Source organism: Tympanuchus pallidicinctus, unplaced genomic scaffold (assembly GCF_026119805.1).
Source record: "Tympanuchus pallidicinctus isolate F22 unplaced genomic scaffold, pur_lepc_1.0 scaffold32, whole genome shotgun sequence".
Lineage (NCBI taxonomy): Eukaryota > Metazoa > Chordata > Aves > Galliformes > Phasianidae > Tympanuchus > Tympanuchus pallidicinctus.
The window spans coordinates 27,890-45,221 of record NW_026294750.1 but is presented as its reverse complement, the minus strand read 5'-3'; the positions used below and the strand labels follow the sequence as shown (position 1 = coordinate 45,221).

Genomic DNA, 17,332 nt, shown 5'->3' with positions numbered 1-17,332 from the left:
TGAGCTCGGCAGGAGGACAGAGGGGAGCAGCTGGGAGCCTCACAGACTCCTCATGTTCCCACGCAGCGGGACAGCGCTGCTGCGTGCGATGGCCCTGATTCCTCCCTCGTCCCCCTTTTTCCTCCCTCGTCCCCCTTTTCCTTTTGTCCTTCTCATGCACTTCCTGCTATCCCGCCTTTTCCCCGCCTTCCCTCATCTCTTCTTGCACTCTTTGCCCCCTTTTTCTCCCCTCATCCTTATTTCTCTTCACATTCCCCTCTTCTTTTTTCCCCTTTCCTCTTCTTCATCCCCAGCTCCGCTTCCCCCCCACCTCACGTCCCGTTTCTTCTGTCCCTGTACCCCATTTTTCCCTTTTTTTCCCCACCCCCTTTTTTTGTTCTCTGCTGTCCCCTATTCCCTTTTTCCTCTTTGCTCTCTCTCTCCTTTCTTCCCCCTCATCCTGTTACAGAAGTAAGTGAAGGAATGATGGACAAGCTGGTGCAGGATGGCAGCAGCAGGGTGGAAGCCCAGGTGGGTGCGATGAAGCCGGAGGTGGGAGTGGGTGGAGCCCGAGCCCTGCCTGATCTCATTTAAGGGCTGGGAATGGCAGGGCTCAGATGTGTGCCTGGGCTTCTGGTGTCAGTGGGGTTGGGTGAGCAGTGAGGTTTGGGAGGGACCGACTTGTTGGCCTTGAGATTGATGCCCAGCTCCTTGCTCGTCGCATTCTGTTCGGCTCGAGGTTCCAGACACGGCTTGCTCTTCTCAGCAGTGTGAGGACTGCAAGGAAGACTTTGTTGGATGCAGCAGGAAAGCACAGCTGCTGGTGGATGCCAGTGTCCGCTCCTGAGGCTGTGCGCCAAGGTACGTGGATCCCTGCCTTCTCCTGTTTCACACGCTCGCTGAGGTCCTTGGGCTTGGTGTCGCTTGTCCCTCGTGCTGACGTTGCTGTCACCGGGTGTTCTTCCTTTCCCCATGCTCAGCTCTGCCCAGTGCTGATGGGATGCCAGTGCCACCTGCTGCTCTTAATAAAAGGTAGGTTTGATTTCATTTAGCTTCCATAGCATTTGCTACACTTTCATTCTGTCTTTCTACTTTTTTTCTTTTTTTCTTTTTGCTCTCAATAAATGGCAGGTTGAATTCATTTTGGCTCCTGTAGTATTTGCTACACTTGTGTTCTGTTTCTCCTCGCTTTTTTCCATGTTGCCTGGCTGTGCCTCGCTGGAGTTCCCATGTGCCCCGGGCCCACTTGTGAGCAAGTGAGGTGCGAAAAGAAGAGGTATCTCCTAAACAGGCTTCTGCTGAGTGCTGTCCTCATCTTGGGGTTTGTCCACTGCCCACCTTTCTTTTCTAACCCACTTTGTTGAGGACGGCGTGTGAGACTTTCTTTTTTCTTTCTAAGATTGGGGAATCCACCACCAGAAATAGCAGGCATTTTGGGATATCCAAGGTTCCGCAGTGAGCGTGTCTTGTTCCTGGTAAAGGTGTGGGCGTTCCCGGACACGAAGGTATCGATCTTCATGCCTTCCCCATGTGCTCAGTCCCCCACCAGATGCTGTTTGCCTTTTGGCCCTCCTGATTTGCTGCACTGCTGCGACCTTATCTTTGCAGAGGGGTAAGTGACACCTTTGTCCCTTCCAGAAAGCACTCTCCACTTTCCTCTCCTTAGTCATCGGCAGCACCGTCCCGCCCTCGCCAGCCTGTGATCGGTCACCGGCAGCGCCGTCCCGCCCTCGTCAGGCTGTGATCGGTCACCGGCAGCGCCGGCTCGCCCTCGCCAGCCTGTGATTGGTCATCGGCAGCGCCATTCCCGCCCTCATGTGTCTCTCATTGGTGATCGACAGCACCGTCCCGCCCCCTTGTGCCTATTATCGCTCATCGACAGCACCCTCCCGCCCCATCAGCGTCTCATTGGTCATCGGCAGCGCCGTCCCCCCCTCGCCAGCCTGTGGTTGGTCCTCAGCAGCGCCGTTGTACCCTCGACAGCCTGTGATTGGTCTTCAGCAGCGCAGTCGCACCCTCGCCAGCCTGTGATTGCTCATCGGCAGCGCCGTCCCGCCCCACCAGTGTCTCATTGGTGATCGACAGCGCCGTCCCGCCCCACCAGTGTCTCATTGGTCATCGGCAGCGCCGTCCCGCCCTCGCCATCCTGTGATTGGTCATCTGCAGAACTGTGCCGCCCTCGCCAGCCTGTGATTGGTCATCAGCAGCGCCGTCGCTCCCTCGCCAGCCTGTGATTGCTCATCGGCATCGCCGTCCCGCCCCACCAGTGTCTCATTGGTCATCGGCAGCGCCGTCCTTCCCTGCCAGCCTCTCATTGGTCATCGGCAGCGCTGTCCCGCCCTTGCCAGTCTTTCATTGGTCTTCGGCAGCGCCGTCCTGCCTCTGCCAGATCCTCATTGGTCAGCAGCAGTCTTTTCCCCGCCTTTTCCCCATTGCTGTTCACCTTCCCCCTTCCCCCTTCCCCTTTCCTTTTCCTCGTTCTCATGTCTTGTTTTTTTCATCCAGGGCCCCTTTTTTCTGCCCCTTCCCCCCTTTTATCTCCTTTTTTTTGCCCCCCTTTCCACTTCTGTCCTCTTTTCCCCTTTTCCCCCTGTTCTCCTCTCTCCTTTTCTCCTCCTCATCTCTTTTTCTTTTTCCTCCCTTTCTCATTCTTCTTTTCCCCTTTCCTCTGTTGTCTTCATTTCTCTTTTGCCCTCTTTACTCTCCTTTTCTTCGCCCCCTTCTTCTTCTTTTTGCCCCCGTCCACACTTCCCCTTTCACCCCCTTTTCCTCCCCATCGTCCCTTTTTGCCCTGTCCCCCTTTTTTGTTTTCCTTTTCCTCTTTTTCTCCCCCTTCCTTTTCCCCCCTCGACTCCATTCCTTGTTCCTTCCCCATCTTCCCTTTTTCTTCCAAAGCCGATTCCGTTCGCAGTGCGATGGCGGCTCCTGCGAGCAGCAGAGCCCCGAGCAGCAGCACTGCGTCTTGGCTCCCCCATTGCCCGCTGCTGAGCTCTTCCTGCCCTGGCTCCTCACTGGCTGAGCGCTGCAGCTTCCCCTTTTGGGCGACGCTTCACCACTTGCACAAACAACCAGCAGACGCACATCTTTGCCGCCCAAACACACGCAGGCCTTCATTGCTTCATTGCTTTCTCACCACTGCTCTCATCACGAACCAACGTGCGGTCGGAACTTGCGGCCCTCAGGTTTTCAGCATCAACACAGACACAGCCTCTGAATTGCTTCATTACCCCCTGCCATTCGTGCCCTTCCCGCTGCTCGTTGTTCTGCTCTTCCGGCCGTTTTTCCGCAGCGCTGAGCTCGGCAGGAGGACAGAGGGGAGCAGCTGGGAGCCTCACAGACTCCTCATGTTCCCACGCAGCGGGACAGCGCTGCTGCGTGCGATGGCCCTGATTCCTCCCTCGTCCCCCTTTTCCTTTTGTCCTTCTCATGCACTTCCTGCTATCCCGCCTTTTCCCCGCCTTCCCTCATCTCTTCTTGCACTCTTTGCCCCCTTTTTCTCCCCTCATCCTTATTTCTCTTCACATTCCCCTCTTCTTTTTTCCCCTTTCCTATTCTTCATCCCCAGCTCCGCTTCCCCCCCACCTCACGTCCCGTTTCTTCTGTCCCTGTGCCCCATTTTTCCCTTTTTTTCCACACCCCCTTGTTTTGTTCTCTGCTGTCCCCTATTCCCTTTTTCCTCTTTGCTCTCTCTCTCCTTTCTTCCCCCTCATCCTGTTACAGAAGTAAGTGAAGGAATGATGGACAAGCTGGTGCAGGATGGCAGCAGCAGGGTGGAAGCCCAGGTGGGTGCGATGAAGCCGGAGGTGGGAGTGGGTGGAGCCCGAGCCCTGCCTGATCTCATTTAAGGGCTGGGAATGGCAGGGCTCAGATGTGTGCCTGGGCTTCTGCTGTCAGTAAGGTTGGGTGAGCAGTGAGGTTTGGGAGGGACCGACTTGTTGGCCTTGAGATTGATGCCCAGCTCCTTGCTCGTCGCATTCTGTTCGGCTCGAGGTTCCAGACACGGCTTGCTCTTCTCAGCAGTGTGAGGACTGCAAGGAAGACTTTGTTGGATGCAGCAGGAAAGCACAGCTGCTGGTGGATGCCAGTGTCCGCTCCTGAGGCTGTGCGCCAAGGTACGTGGATCCCTGCCTTCTCCTGTTTCACACGCTCGCTGAGGTCCTTGGGCTTGGTGTCGCTTGTCCCTCGTGCTGACGTTGCTGTCACCGGGTGTTCTTCCTTTCCCCATGCTCAGCTCTGCCCAGTGCTGATGGGATGCCAGTGCCACCTGCTGCTCTTAATAAAAGGTAGGTTTGATTTCATTTAGCTTCCATAGCATTTGCTACACTTTCATTCTGTCTTTCTACTTTTTTTCTTTTTTTCTTTTTGCTCTCAATAAATGGCAGGTTGAATTCATTTTGGCTCCTGTAGTATTTGCTACACTTGTGTTCTGTTTCTCCTCGCTTTTTTCCATGTTGCCTGGCTGTGCCTCGCTGGAGTTCCCATGTGCCCCGGGCCCACTTGTGAGCAAGTGAGGTGCGAAAAGAAGAGGTATCTCCTAAACAGGCTTCTGCTGAGTGCTGTCCTCATCTTGGGGTTTGTCCACTGCCCACCTTTCTTTTCTAACCCACTTTGTTGAGGACGGCGTGTGAGACTTTCTTTTTTCTTTCTAAGATTGGGGAATCCACCACCAGAAATAGCAGGCATTTTGGGATGTCCAAGGTTCCGCAGTGAGCGTGTCCTGTTCCTGGTAAAGGTGTGGGCGTTCCCGGACACGAAGGTATCGATCTTCATGCCTTCCCCATGTGCTCAGTCCCCCACCAGATGCTGTTTGCCTTTTGGCCCTCCTGATTTGCTGCACTGCTGCGACCTTATCTTTGCAGAGGGGTAAGTGACACCTTTGTCCCTTCCGGAAAGCACTCTCCACTTTCCTCTCCTTAGTCATCGGCAGCACCGTCCCGCCCTCGCCAGCCTGTGATTGGTCACCGGCAGCGCCGTCCCGCCCTCGTCAGGCTGTGATCGGTCACCGGCAGCGCCGGCTCGCCCTCGCCAGCCTGTGATTGGTCATCGGCAGCGCCATTCCCGCCCTCATGTGTTTCTCATTGGTGATCGACAGCACCGTCCCACCCCCTTGTGCCTATTATCGCTCATCGACAGCACCCTCCTGCCCCATCAGCGTCTCATTGGTCATCGGCAGCGCCGTCCCGCCCTCGCCAGCCTGTGGTTGGTCCTCAGCAGCGCCGTTGCACCCTCGACAGCCTGTGATTGGTCATCAGCAGCGCAGTCGCACCCTCGCCAGCCTGTGATTGCTCATCGGCAGCGCCGTCCCGCCCCACCAGTGTCTCATTGGTCATCGGCAGCGCCGTCCTTCCCTGCCAGCCTCTCATTGGTCATCGGCAGCGCTGTCCTGCCCTTGCCAGTCTTTCATTGGTCTTCGGCAGCGCCGTCCTGCCTCTGCCAGATCCTCATTGGTCAGCAGCAGTCTTTTCCCCGCCTTTTCCCCATTGCTGTTCACCTTCCCCCTTCCCCTTTCCTTTTCCTCGTTCTCATGTCTTGTTTTTTTCATCCAGGGCCCCTTTTTTCTGCCCCTTCCCCCCTTTTATCTCCTTTTTTTGCCCCCCTTTCCACTTCTGTCCTCTTTTCCCCTTTTCCCCCTGTTCTCCTCTCTCCTTTTCTCCTCCTCATCTCTTTTTCTTTTTCCGCCCTTTCTCATTCTTCTTTTCCCCTTTCCCCTCTTGTCTTCATTTCTCTTTTGCCCTCTTTACTCTCCTTTTCTTCGCCCCCTTCTTCTTCTTTTTGCCCCCGTCCACACTTCCCCTTTCACCCCCTTTACCCCTTTTCCTCCCCATCGTCCCTTTTTGCCCCGTCCCCCTTTTTTGTTTTCCTTTTCCTCTTTTTCTCCCCCTTCCTTTTCCCCCCTCGACCCCATTCCTTGTTCCTTCCCCATCGTCCCTTTTTCTTCCAAAGCCGATTCCGTTCGCAGTGCGATGGCGGCTCCTGCGAGCAGCAGAGCCCCGAGCAGCAGCGCTGCGTCTTGGCTCCCCCATTGCCCGCTGCTGAGCTCTTCCTGCCCTGGCTCCTCACTGGCTGAGCGCTGCAGCTTCCCCTTTTGGGCGATGCTTCACCACTTGCACAAACAACCAGCAGACGCACATCTTTGCTGCCCAAACACACGCAGGCCTTCATTGCTTCATTGCTTTCTCACCACTGCTCTCATCACGAACCAACGTGCGGTCGGAACTTGCGGCCCTCAGGTTTTCAGCATCAACACAGACACAGCCTCTGAATTGCTTCATTACCCCCTGCCATTCGTGCCCTTCCCGCTGCTCGTTGTTCTGCTCTTCCGGCCGTTTTTCCGCAGCGCTGAGCTCGGCAGGAGGACAGAGGGGAGCAGCTGGGAGCCTCACAGACTCCTCATGTTCCCACGCAGCGGGACAGCGCTGCTGCGTGCGATGGCCCTGATTCCTCCCTCGTCCCCCTTTTTCCTCCCTCGTCCCCCTTTTCCTTTTGTCCTTCTCATGCACTTCCTGCTATCCCGCCTTTTCCCCGCCTTCCCTCATCTCTTCTTGCACTCTTTGCCCCCTTTTTCTCCCCTCATCCTTATTTCTCTTCACATTCCCCTCTTCTTTTTTCCCCTTTCCTCTTCTTCATCCCCAGCTCCGCTTCCCCCCCACCTCACGTCCCGTTTCTTCTGTCCCTGAACCCCATTTTTCCCTTTTTTTCCCCACCCCCTTGTTTTGTTCTCTGCTGTCCCCTATTCCCTTTTTCCTCTTTGCTCTCTCTCTCCTTTCTTCCCCCTCATCCTGTTACAGAAGTAAGTGAAGGAATGATGGACAAGCTGGTGCAGGATGGCAGCAGCAGGGTGGAAGCCCAGGTGGGTGCGATGAAGCCGGAGGTGGGAGTGGGTGGAGCCCGAGCCCTGCCTGATCTCATTTAAGGGCTGGGAATGGCAGGGCTCAGATGTGTGCCTGGGCTTCTGGTGTCAGTGGGGTTGGGTGAGCAGTGAGGTTTGGGAGGGACCGACTTGTTGGCCTTGAGATTGATGCCCAGCTCCTTGCTCGTCGCATTCTGTTCGGCTCGAGGTTCCAGACACGGCTTGCTCTTCTCAGCAGTGTGAGGACTGCAAGGAAGACTTTGTTGGATGCAGCAGGAAAGCACAGCTGCTGGTGGATGCCAGTGTCCGCTCCTGAGGCTGTGCGCCAAGGTACGTGGATCCCTGCCTTCTCCTGTTTCACACGCTCGCTGAGGTCCTTGGGCTTGGTGTCGCTTGTCCCTCGTGCTGACGTTGCTGTCACCGGGTGTTCTTCCTTTCCCCATGCTCAGCTCTGCCCAGTGCTGATGGGATGCCAGTGCCACCTGCTGCTCTTAATAAAAGGTAGGTTTGATTTCATTTAGCTTCCATAGCATTTGCTACACTTTCATTCTGTCTTTCTACTTTTTTTCTTTTTTTCTTTTTGCTCTCAATAAATGGCAGGTTGAATTCATTTTGGCTCCTGTAGTATTTGCTACACTTGTGTTCTGTTTCTCCTCGCTTTTTTCCATGTTGCCTGGCTGTGCCTCGCTGGAGTTCCCATGTGCCCCGGGCCCACTTGTGAGCAAGTGAGGTGCGAAAAGAAGAGGTATCTCCTAAACAGGCTTCTGCTGAGTGCTGTCCTCATCTTGGGGTTTGTCCACTGCCCACCTTTCTTTTCTAACCCACTTTGTTGAGGACGGCGTGTGAGACTTTCTTTTTTCTTTCTAAGATTGGGGAATCCACCACCAGAAATAGCAGGCTTTTTGGGATGTCCAAGGTTCCGCAGTGAGCGTGTCCTGTTCCTGGTAAAGGTGTGGGCGTTCCCGGACACGAAGGTATCGATCTTCATGCCTTCCCCATGTGCTCAGTCCCCCACCAGATGCTGTTTGCCTTTTGGCCCTCCTGATTTGCTGCACTGCTGCGACCTTATCTTTGCAGAGGGGTAAGTGACACCTTTGTCCCTTCCGGAAAGCACTCTCCACTTTCCTCTCCTTAGTCATCGGCAGCACCGTCCCGCCCTCGCCAGCCTGTGATTGGTCACCGGCAGCGCCGTCCCGCCCTCGTCAGGCTGTGATCGGTCACCGGCAGCGCCGGCTCGCCCTCGCCAGCCTGTGATTGGTCATCGGCAGCGCCATTCCCGCCCTCATGTGTCTCTCATTGGTGATCGACAGCACCGTCCCGCCCCCTTGTGCCTATTATTGCTCATCGACAGCACCCTCCCGCCCCATCAGCGTCTCATTGGTCATCGGCAGCGCCGTCCCACCCTGTCCAGCCTGTGATTGGTCATCGCCAGCGCCGTCCCGCCCTCATGTGCCTCTCATTGATCATCGGCAGCGCCGTCCCGCCCTCGCCAGCCTGTGATTGGTCATCAGCAGCGCCGTCCCGCCCTCGTCAGTCTGTGATCGCTCACCGGCAGCGCCGGCCCGCCCTCGCCAGCCTGTGATTGGTCATCGGCAGCGCCATTCCCGCCCTCATGTGTCTCTCATTGGTGATCGACAGCACCGTCCCGCCCCCTTGTGCCTATTATCGCTCATCGACAGCACCCTCCCGCCCCATCAGCGTCTCATTGGTCATCGGCAGCGCCGTCCCACCCTGTCCAGCCTGTGATTGGTCATCGGCAGCGCCGTCCCGCCCTCATGTGCCTCTCATTGATCATCGGCAGCGCCGTCCCGCCCTCGCCAGCCTGTGATTGGTCATCAGCAGCGCCATCCCGCCCTCGTCAGGCTGTGATCGCTCACCGGCAGTGCCGGCCCGCCCTCGCCAGCCTGTGATTGGTCATCAGCAGCGCCGTCCCGCCCTCGTCAGGCTGTGATCGCTCACCGGCAGCGCCGGCCCGCCCTCGCCAGCCTGTGATTGGTCATCGGCAGCGCCATTCCCGCCCTCATGTGTCTCTCATTGGTGATCGACAGCACCGTCCCACCCCCTTGTGCCTATTATCGCTCATCGACAGCACCCTCCTGCCCCATCAGCGTCTCATTGGTCATCGGCAGCGCCGTCCCGCCCTGTCCAGCCTGTGATTGGTCATCGGCAGCGCCGTCCCGCCCTAATGTGCCTGTCATTGGTCATCGACTGCATCGTCCCGCCCTCGCCAGCCTGTGATTGGTCATAGGCAGAGCGTCCTGGCCCTCCAGTGTCTCATTGGTGAACGGCAGCACCGTCCTGCACCTCCAGCGTCTCATTGGTCATCGGCAGCACAGTCTCGCCCCATGCGCCTCTCATTGGTCACCGGCAGCGCTGTCCCGCCCTCGTCAGTTCATACTGTCCGCATGCCCGGCTCTGCCCAGTGCTGATGGGATGTCAGTGCCACCTGCTGCTCTCAATAAAAGGTAGGTTCGATTCCTTTTGGCTTCCATAGCATTTGCTACACTTTTATTCTGTCTCTCTTCTCTTTCTTACATGTTGCCTGGTGGCGCCTCGCTGGAGTTCCCAGGACGCCAGTGCACGCTTTTGACCAAGTGAGATGCAACAGAAGAGGTAGGCTCCTAAAGAGGCTTCTGCTGAGTGCTGTCCTTGACTCAAGGTTTCTACAATGACCAGCCTTTGTTGCTAAGCCACGTTGTTGAGCACTGCGTGTGAAGCTTTCTTCTTTCTTTCTAGGCTTGGCGACTCCTCCACCAGATGCAGCAGGCATTTTGGGCTGCCCAAGCTTCTGCAGTGAACGTGTCACATTCCTGGTAAAGTTGTGGGCGTTCCTGGATGTGCCCAGTCCCCCGGATCCCTGCCGTCTCCTGTTTCACACTCTCGCTGAGGTCCTTTGGGGCTTGGTGTCTGTTGTCCCTCGTGTTCACGTTGCTTTCACCGGATGTTCTTCCTTTCCCCATGCCCGGCTCTGCCCAGTGCTGATGGGGTGTCAGTGCCACCTGCTGCTCTCGATAAAAGGTAGGTGTCATTTCTTTTGGTTTCCATAGCATTTGCTACACTTTCCTTCTGTCTCTCTTCTTTGTTTTTCTTTTTGCTCTCAATAAATGGCAGGTTCAATTCCTTTTGGCTCCTGTAGTATTTGCTACACTTGTGTTCTGTTTCTCCTTGCTTTTTTCCATGTTGCCTGGCGGTGCCTTGCTGGAGTTCCCATGAGCCCCGGGCACACTTGTGACCAAGTGAGGTGCCACAAACAGAGGTATCTCCTGAACAGGCTTCTGCTGAGTGCTGTCCTCGTCTTGGGCTTTGTGCAATGCCGACCTTTCTTTTCTAACCCACTTTGTTGAGGACGGCGTGTGAGACTTTCTTTTTTCTTTCTAAGATTGGGGAATCCACCACCAGAAATAGCAGGCATTTTGGGATATCCAAGGTTCCGCAGTGAGCGTGTCCTGTTCCTGGTAAAGGTGTGGGTGTTCCTGGACACGAAGGTATCTATCTTCATGCCTTGCCCATGTGCCCAGTCCCCCACCAGATGCTGTTTGCCTTTTGGCCCTCCTGATTTGCTGCGCTGCTGCGCCCTGATCCTTGCAGAGGGGTAAGGGACACCTTTGTCCCTTCCGGAAAGCGCTCTCCACTTTCCTCTCGTTGGTCATCGGCAGCACCGTCCCGCCCTCGCCAGGCTCTCATTGGTCACCAACAGCGCCGTCCCTCGCCCGCCAGCGTCTCACTGGTCCTCGGCAGCGCCATCCCACCTTCATGTGCCTCCCATTGGTCATCGGCAGCGCTGTCCCGCCCTCGCCCGTCTTTCATTGGTCATCGACAGCTCCATCCCGCCTCCGCCAGCATCTCATTGGAGAGCAGCAGCTGTTTGCCCGCCTTTTGCCCGCCTTTTGCCCGCCTTTTGCCCGCCTTTTGCCCGCCTTTTGCCCGCCTTTTGCCCGCCTTTTGCCCGCCTTTTGCCCGCCTTTTGCCCGCCTTTTGCCCGCCTTTTGCCCGCCTTTTGCCCGCCTTTTGCCCGCCTTTTGCCCGCCTTTTGCCCGCCTTTTGCCCGCCTTTTGCCCGCCTTTTGCCCGCCTTTTGCCCGCCTTTTGCCCGCCTTTTGCCCGCCTTTTGCCCGCCTTTCTCTTCCCCTTCACCCGGCCCCTTTTCCCCTTTCCTCTTCTTTCTTCTCATGTCTTGTTTTTTCCTTCCAGGTCTGCTTTTTACTCTCCCTTCCCCCTTTTATCTCCCTGTTTTTTGCCCATTTTTCCCCCTCTTCTCCTCTCTCTGTTTCTCCTCCTCATCTCCTTTTCTTTTTCCTCCCTTTCTCGTTCTTCTTTTCCCCTTTCCCCTCTTGTCTTCCTTTCCCTTTGGCCCCCTTTAATCTCCTCTTCTTCGCCCCCTTCTTCTTCTTTTTGCTCCCATCCCCACTTCCCCTTTCACCCCCGTTACCCCTTTTCCTCCCCATCTCCCTTTTCTCCCCGTCCCCCTTTTTTGTTTTCCTTTTCCTCTTTTTCTCCCCCTTCCTTTTACCCCCCCCCCCCTCCCTCGGCCCCATTCCTTTTTCCTTTTTCATCGTCCCCTTTTCTTCCAAAGCCCATTCCTTTCGCGGTGCGATAGCGGCTCCTGCGAGCAGCCGAGCCCTCAGCAGCAGCGCTGCGTCTTGGCTCCCCCATTGCCTGCTGCTGCGCTCTTCCTGCCCTGGCTCCTCATTGGCTGAGCGCTGCAGCTTCCCCTTTTTGGCAACGCTTCACCACTCGCACAAACAGCCAGCAGACGCACATCATTGCTGCCCAAACACACGCACGCCTTCATTGCTTCATTGCTTTCTCACCACTGCTCTCTTAACCAATGTGCGGTCGGAACTTGCGGCCCTCAGGTTTTCAGCATCAACACAGACACAGCCTCTGAATTGCTTCATTACCCCCTGCCATTCGTGCCCTTCCCGCTGCTCATCAGGGGAGCCCCGAATGCCAACAGTATCAGCTGGAGGACTGGGCACATCGCAAATCCTTGAAGATACCTTCCCGTCTGGGAACGCCCACACCTTTACCAGGAACAGGACAGGAAAGGAAGGGGGTGAAAAAGAGGAAAAGGAAAACAAAAAAGGGGGACGGGGTGAAAAGGGAGATGGGGAGGAAAAGCGGTAAAGGGGTTGAAAGGGGAAGTGGGGATGAGGTGCAGAAGAAGAAGAAGGGGGCAAAGAAGAGGAGAGTGAAGGGAGCTAAAGGAAGACAAGAGGTGAAAGGGGAAAAGAAGAATGAGAAAGGGAGGAAAAAGAAAAGGTGATGAGGATTATAAAAGTAGATAGGAGAACAGGGGGAAAAAGGGGCCAAAACGGGGAGATAAAAGGGGGAATGGACAGTAAAAAGGAGACTTGCAAGGAAAAAACAGGCCATTGAGAACAAGGAAAAGTAATAGGGAAAAAGAGCTGGGGGAAGGGGAAGAGAAATTGGGAGGAGAGGCGGGGGAGAGGATGCTGCTGACCAATGAGATGCTGGAGGACGCGGGACGGCATTGCCAATGACCACTGAAAGACTGGCGATGGGGGACAGCGCTGCCAGTGACCAATGAGAGGAACATGAGGGCGGGACAGCACTGCCGATGACAAATGAGAGGCACATGAGGGCGGGACGGCGCTGCCGGTGACCAATCACAGGCTGACGAGGGCGGGACGGCGCTGCCGGTGACCAATGAGAGGCTGGCGGGGGCGGGAAGGCACTGCCGATGGCCAATGAGACGCTGATGGGGCGGGAGGGCGCTGTCGATGAGCGATAATAGGCACAAGGGGGCGGGACAGTGCTGTTGATGACCAATGAGACACACAGGAATGTGGGACGGAGCTGTCGATGACAGACTGGCGAGGGCTATACAGCGCTGCCGATGACCATTGATAGGCACATAAAGGTGGGGTGGCGCTGCCAGTGACCAATGAGAGGCACATGGGGGAGGGACCGTGCTGCCGATGACCAATGAGAGGCTGGCAGGGACAGGATGCTGCTGCCGATGACCAGTTAGAGGCTGATGGGGCGAGACGGCGATGCGATGACCAATGAGAGGCACATGAGGGGAGGAGGGCACTGCCGATGACCAATCACAGGCTGGTGAGGGCGGGACAGAGCTGCCGGTGACCAATGAGAGGCGCATGGGGCGGGACTGCTCTACCGGTGACCAATCAGACGCTGGAGGTGCAAGACGGCGTTGCCGGTGACCAATGAGAGCCTGGCGAGAGAGGGACGGTGCTGCCAATGACCAACGAGAGGAAAGTGGAGAGCGCTTTCCGGAAGGGACAAAGGTGTCCCTTACCCCTCTGCAAGGATCAGGGTGCAGCAGTGCAGCAAATCAGGGGGGCCAAAAGGCAAACAGCATCTGGTGGGGGACTGGGCACATGGGCAAGGCATGAAGATAGATACCTTCGTGTCCAGGAACGCCCACACCTTTACCAGGAACAGGACACGCTCACTGCGGAACCTTGGACATCCCAAAACGCCTGCTACTACTGGTGGTGGAGTCGCCAATCCTACAAAGAAAGAAGAAAGCCTCACACGCCGTCCTCAACAAAGTGGGTTAGAAAAGAAAGGTCGGCATTGGACAAAGCCCAAGACGAGGACAGCACTCAGCAGAAGCCTGTTTAGGAGATACCTCTGTTTTTGGCACCTCAATTGCTCACAAGTGTGCCCGGGGCTCATGGGAACTCCAGCAAGGCACCGCCAGGCAACATGGAAAAAAGCAAGGAGAAACAGAACACAAGTGTAGCAAATACTACAGGAGCCAAAAGGAATTGAACCTGCCATTTATTGAGAGCAAAAAGAAAAACATTCCATCATTCCTTCAGTCTCTTCTGTAACAGGATGAGGGGAAAGAAAGGGAGAGAGAGCAAAGAGGAAAAAGGGAATATGGGACAGCAGAGAACAAAAAAAGGGGGGTAGGGAAAAAAAAGGGAAAAATGGGGTACAGGGACAGAAGAAAGGGGACGTGAGGTGGGGGGAAGCGGAGCTGGGGACGAAGAAGAGGAAAGGGGAAAAAAGAACAGGAGAATGTGAAGAGAAATAAGGATGGAAGGAGAAAAAGGGGTCAAAGAGTGCAAGAAGAGATGAGGGAAGGTGGGGAAAAGGCGGGATAGCAGGAAGTGCATGAGAAGGACAAAAGGAAAAGGGGGACGAGGGAGGAATCAGGGCCGTCGCACGCAGCAGCGCTGTCCTGCTGTGTGGGAACGCAAGGAGGCTGTGAGGCTCCCAGCTGCTCCCCTCTGTCCTCCTGCCAAGCTCAGCCCTGCGGAAAATCGGCCAGATGAGCAGTACGATGAGCAGCGGGAAGGTCACGAATGGCAGGGGCTAATGAAGCAATTCAGAGGCTGTGTCTGTGTTGATGCTGAAAACCTGAAAGCCGCAAGTTCCGAGCGCACGTTCGGGACAAGAGCAGTGGTGAGAAAGCAATGAAGCAATGAAGGCCTGCGTGTGTTTGGGCGGCAAAGATGTGCGTCTGCTGGCTGTTTGTGCGAGTGGTGAAGCGTTGCCAAAAAGGGGAAGCTGCAGCGCTCAGCCAATGAGGAGCCAGGGCAGGAAGAGCGCAGCAGCGGGCAATGGGGGAGCCAAGACGCAGCGCTGCTGCTGAGGGCTCGGCTGCTCGCAGGAGCCGCTATCGCACTGCGAATGGAATGGGCTTTGGAAGAAAAGGGGACGATGGGGAAGGAAAAAGGAATGGGGACGACATAAGGGGGGGAAAGGAAGGGGGAGAAAAAGAGGAAAAGGAAAACAAAAAGGGGGGACGGGAAGAAAAGGGAGATGGGGAGGAAAAGGGGTAAAGGGGGTGAAAGGGGAAGTGTGGATGGGGGCAAAAAGAAGAAGAAGGGGCCGAAGAAGAGGAGAGTAAAGGGGGCCAAAGGGAAAGGAAGACAAGAGGGGAAAGGGGAAAAGAAGAATGAGAAAGGGAGGAAAAAGTAAAGGAGATGAGGAGGAGAAACGGAGAGAGGAGAAGAGGGGGAAAAATGGGCAAAAAAGAGGGAGATAAAAGGGGGGAAGGAAGAGTAAAAAGGAGACCTGGAAAGAAAAAACAGGACATGAGAAGCAGGAAAAGGAAAGGGGAAAAAGGGCTAGGGGAAGGCGAAGAGAAAGGCGGGCAAAAGGCGGGCAAAAGGCGGGGAATAGGCGGGGAATAGGCGGGCAAAAGGCGGGGGCAAAAGGCGGGCAAAAGGCGGGGGAAAAGGCGGGGGAAATGCTGCTGCTGTCCAATGAGATGCTCGCGGAGGAGGAATGGAGCTGTTGATGACCAATGAAAGACTGGTGGGGGCAGGACAGCGCTGCCGATGACCAATGAGACGCTGATAGGGCGGGACGGTGCTGTCGATCACCAATGAGAGACACATGAGGGCGGGACGGCGCTGGTGGTGAACAATCACAGGCTGGCGAGGGTGGGACGGCGCTGCTGGTGACCAATGAGAGCCTGGCGAGAGAAGGACGGTGCTGCCGATGACCAACGAGAGGAAAGTGGAGAGCGCTTTCTGGAAGGGACAAAGGTGTCACTTACCCCTCTGCAAGGATCAGGGCGCGGCAGTGCAGCAAATCAGGGGGGCCAAAAGGCAAACAGCATCTGGTGGGGGACTGGGCACATGGGCAAGGCATGAAGATAGATACCTTCGTGTCCAGGAACGCCCACACCTTTACCAGGAACAGGACACGTTCACTGCGGAACCTTGGACATCCCAAAATGCCTGCTACTTCTGGGGCTGGAGTCCCCAGTGTTACAAAGAAAGAAGAAAGCCTCACACGCCGTCCTCAACAAAGTGGGCTAGAAAAGAAAGGTGGGCATTGGACAAAGCCCAAGACGAGGACAGCACTCAGCACAAGCCTGTTTAGGAGACACCTCTTTTTTTGGCACCTCACTTGATCACAAGTGGGCCCGGGGCTCATGGGAACTCCAGCGAGGCACCGCCAGGCAACATGGAAAAAAGCGAGGAGAAACAGAACACAAGTGTAGCAAATACTACAGGAGCCAAAAGGAATTGAACCTGCCATTTATTGAGAGCAAAAAGAAAAAAAAAAAAAACAAAGAAGAGAGACAGAATGAAAGTGTAGCAAATGCTATGGAAACCAAAAGAAATCAAACCTACCTTTTGTTGAGAGCAGCAGGTGGCACTGGCATCCCATCAGCACTGGGCAGAGCTGAGCATGGGGAAAGGAACAACACGCGGTGACAGCAACGGGAGCACGAGGGACAAGCGACACCAAGCCCCAAAGGACCTGAGCGAGCGTGTGAAACAGGAGACGGCAGGGGTCCACGTACCTTGGCGCACAGCCTCAGGAGCAGACACTGGCATCCACCAGCGGCTGTGCTTTCCTGCTGCATCCAACAAAGTCTTTCTCGCAGTCCTCACGCTGCTTAGAAGAGCAAGCCGTGTCCGGAACCTCGAGCCGAACAGAATGTGACGAGCAAGGAGCTGGGCATCAATCTCAAGGCCAACAAGTCGGTCCCTCCCAAACCTCACTGTTCACCCAACCTCACAGACACCAGAAGCCCAGGCACACATCTGAGCCCTGCCATTCCCAGCCCTTAAATGAGCTCAGGCAGGGCTCGGGCTCCACCCACTCCCACCCCCGGCTTCATCGCACCCACCTGGGCTTCCACCCTGCTGCTGCCATCCTGCACCAGCTTGTCCATCATTCCTTCAGTCTCTTCTGTAACAGGATGAGGGGAAAGAAAGGAGAGAGAGAGCAAAGAGGAAAAAGGGAATAGGGGACAGCAGAGAACAAAAAAAGGGGGTGAGGAAAAAAAGGGAAAAATGGGGTACAGGGACAGAAGAAAGGGGATGTGAGGTGGGGGGAAACGGAGCTGGGAATGAAGAAGAAGAAAGGGGAAAAAAGAACAGGAGAATGTGAAGCGAAATAAGGATGAGGGGAGAAAAGTGTCAAAGAGTGCAAGAAGAGATGAGGGAAGGCGGGGAAAAGGCGGGATAGCAGGAAGTGCATGAGAAGGACAAAAGGAAAAGGGAGACGAGGGAGGAAAAAAAGGAAAAGGGGGACGAGGGAGGAAAAAAAGGAAAAGGGGGACGAGGGAGGAATCAGGGCCGTCGCACGCAGCAGCGCTGTTCTGCTGCGTGGGAACGCAAGGAGGCTGTGAGGCTCCCAGCTGCTCCCCTCTGTCCTCCTGCCAAGCTCAGCCCTGCGGAAAATCGGCCAGATGAGCAGAACGATGAGCAGCGGGAAGGTCACGAATGGCAGGGGGTAATGAAGCAATTCAGAGGCTGTGTCTGTGTTGATGCTGAAAACCTGAAAGCCGCAAGTTCCGAGCGCACGTTCGGGACAAGAGCAGTGGTGAGAAAGCAATGAAGCAATGAAGGCGTGCGTGTGTTTCGGCAGCAAAGATGTGCGTCTGCTGGCTGTTTGTGTGAGTGGTGAAGCGTCGCCCAAAAGGGGAAGCTGCAGCGCTCAGCCAATGAGGAGCCAGGGCAGGAAGAGCTCAGCAGCGGGCAATGGGGGAGCCAAGACGCAGCGCTGCTGCTCGGGGCTCGGCTGCTCGCAGGAGCCGCTA

The 17,332-nt window shown here is 55.8% G+C and overlaps 1 long non-coding RNA gene across 1 annotated transcript; it reads right to left on the bottom strand.

The window, feature by feature from the left end:
• Positions 1–12,365: 12,365 nt before the first annotated feature.
• On the bottom strand, positions 12,366–16,067 carry LOC128088038 (uncharacterized). Its single transcript, XR_008210130.1, has 4 exons — positions 15,911–16,067; positions 15,668–15,812; positions 13,112–13,447; positions 12,366–12,506 (listed from the first exon to the last, which is right to left on the bottom strand). It is a non-coding gene; the product is annotated as an uncharacterized LOC128088038 (long non-coding RNA).
• Positions 16,068–17,332: the final 1,265 nt, after the last annotated feature.